The sequence below is a fragment of the Leptonychotes weddellii genome, unplaced genomic scaffold (genome assembly GCF_054177405.1).
Source record: "Leptonychotes weddellii isolate Sample4059 unplaced genomic scaffold, ASM5417740v2 HiC_scaffold_4680, whole genome shotgun sequence".
In the NCBI taxonomy this organism is placed as follows: Eukaryota; Metazoa; Chordata; class Mammalia; order Carnivora; family Phocidae; genus Leptonychotes; species Leptonychotes weddellii.
Genome location: NW_028013853.1, coordinates 8,656 through 11,563, shown reverse-complemented (window position 1 = coordinate 11,563; position 2,908 = coordinate 8,656). Strand labels below are relative to the sequence as shown.

At 42.1% G+C, this 2,908-nt stretch overlaps 1 long non-coding RNA gene across 1 annotated transcript; it reads left to right on the top strand.

The window, feature by feature from the left end:
* Positions 1-199: 199 nt before the first annotated feature.
* On the top strand, positions 200-2,908 carry LOC145719472 (uncharacterized). The gene is made up of 2 exons (XR_014142405.1): positions 200-261; positions 313-2,908. It is a non-coding gene; the product is annotated as an uncharacterized LOC145719472 (long non-coding RNA).

Below are 2,908 nucleotides of genomic sequence, written 5' to 3'. Positions count from 1 at the left end.
TTTTTTTTTTTAAAGATTTTATTTATTTATTTGACAGAGACAGAGATAGCGAGAGCAGGAACACAAGCAGCGGGAGTGGGAGAGGGAGAAGCAGGCTTCCCCTCGAGGAGGGAGCCCGATGTGGGACTCGATCCCAGGACCCTGGGATCATGACCTGAGCCGAAGGCAGACGCTTAACGACTGAGCCACCCAGGCACCCTGTCCTATTCTTTCATTTGGGACATACTCCTCTGTCTCCTTATTTTGTCTAACACTCTGTGTGTGTTTCTATGTGTTAGTAAAGTCAGCTATCTCTCCTGCTCTTGAAAGTAGTGGCTTTATGAAGAAGAGGTCCTGTAGTGCCCTGTTGTGCAATGTTCTCTTTTCACCAGAACCTGGCACTTCAGGTTGTTTCCTGTGTGTTATATGCACCCTGCTGTTGTGGCTGAGCCACTTTTGCCTTCAGTCCAGTTGTCTGTAATGGCTTTCTTTGCCTATTTAGTCACTCTATTGTTAGTGGGCCAGTCTGGGGCTGCCTGGGGCTTGAGTTGGGTGAGACCAGGTATTTTCCAGAGCTGCAGTAGCACCAAACTGCAGGTCGCTCATGCTGTTTTGTCTCCTGTTAAGCTTTTGTTGATTGCCAGGGCCTGAGTAGATAAGTGACATCTCGTTACCTTTGCTATGTTCCACTGGTTAGGAGGAAGTCATTGCTCCTGCCTGCTCTCAAGGGAAGGGAATTACACAAAAGCATGAATGTCAGGGGTAGGGATCATTGGGATTTTGGATTTTGGAAGGTGCTTACAGAGAGGCACTCTCCCATGACTCAGGACTTAAATTCCTGGCAAAGAATACCTGGAACAAGTCTGATATTATGCTGGGGTGGCCCCTTAAATTTTGGAAATGTGGTGACCTAAAGAAAATAATGTGGATATGCTCAAACTGGTCAGAGTATTTAGGAAGGATTCAAAAGACTTAGGGAATAGAGCATGCCAGAGTGGATGTATTATACAAGGCCAGAGAATCAATTAGATGACTTTGCTACTTGAGAAATCCCAAAAGACATACCCATTGATAAAAGAGTAAGGAATGCTAGTGGAAGGGTGGGGCACTGGAATTGTTAAGTTCATAGGTGAACTTCCTCTCTAGGTTGGGGTGGAGTAGAAAATGCTGCTGTAGATCTACATTCTCTTGTATCAGTGGGGTTTATAGGATTCTGAACTAGCAGAGGCCTGGAATTGGCACTTAACTTGTTGGAGACAAGGTTGTAATAATTAAAGTAACTGGCAGCAAAGCCAAAATTATAATGGGAACTTTTGCCAACAGGTATATTTGATGATGGCTAGTTGACCGTGGTGTTCATAGGAGAAGGATGTGTGGAAAGACAGCAGGGGATTGTTTAACTTATATATACAAAAAGTTCAAGACTGAATAAGCAGAAAACTGATGTTGGCAAACATAATGGCAAATCATAATCCTTCTCCTAGTTTCCAGACCAGAGTTAGCTCTCAGAGCCTGTTGATTCAAAGAGAGACTGGGTCCCCTTGAGGAAGTAACTTGCAACATCACAGCATGTGTTTGTAGTATATATTACTCAGTCTTTCTTCAAAGAGACTTCTGGTCATTCACCAGAATAATTATATCTGGAGAATGAGGAAATACCAATCTTTTGAGGATGTTGGATACTGGTTCTAAGCTGAGACTGACACCAAAATGCTATCATGCCTCCATGGTATAATGAGGCTTATGGAAGCCAGGAGATAAGTGGGGTCCTGGTCCAAGTCCATCTCAGAGTGAGTACATTTTTTCTTATGCTGTTGTCATTTCTCTTGTCCCTAAATGCATAATTGGATGAATATAATAAACAGATGCAAAACCTTTACATAGGTTCCCTGACCTGTGGAGTAAGCACTATTATGATTGGAATGGCTAAGTGGGATCTGGTGAAATTGCATTCCCAAGCTAAGAAAGTAAGTCACAATTTATCTAGTGGGATGGTAGAGATAAGTGTCACACTTAAAGAATTAAAGGATGGTGGGTGGTGATCAGAATTATATCTCTTTTAACTCATCAGTCTGGTCATGCAAAGTCAAATGGATGAAAATGGGCCATGGCTGGCAACTGTAAACAAACAAATGAACAGACACACGAAAAAGTCCCTTGACAGCTGCCATATCAGATGTGGTATCTTTACAAGAATAGATAAGCCTAATCTCTGGCACTTACTGTGTGGTTACTGATATGATTAATGCTCCTTTTTTTTCTCATCAGATAAAAAGATCAAGTGCATTTGGTTTGTCTGGATGGGCAGTCATACATATTCAGTTTTACCCTGGTACTATATGAACTTTCCTAATGCCTGTTATAATATGGGTACCTTGATCATCCTGACATTGAACAGAATACTGGTCCATATCTTGATGATATTGTATTAATTGGATCTGCTGAGCAGGAAGTGGCAATCACTGTAGATATTCTGGTAAGACACCTGTACAATGCACATCTTTAGGGGACTACCCCATCAGTGAAGTTTTTAGGGGTTCAGTGGTCTGGGGCATGCTAGAGGTTTTTTGTTTTGTTTTGTTTTTGTTTTTGTTTTTGTTTTAGAGAGGGAGAGAGAGAATCCCAAGCTGGCCCAATGCAGGGCTTGATCTCACAACTCTGAGGTCATGACCTGAGCTGAAATCAAGAGTTGGATGCTTAACTGACTGAGCCACCTGGGTGTGCTAGAATATCTTTTCCAGAAAGTTATTGCACCTTGAATAACCTACCACTAAAAGAGAAGTGCAATACTTGGAAGACCTTGGATTTTGGAGGCAGTATTTACTACACTTGTGAATGATACATTCAGTCACATTATTGGGTGACTCAAAAAGACACCGGTTTTGAGTGGTATCAGAGCATAAAAGGGTTTCTGTAGCAGGTTCAAACT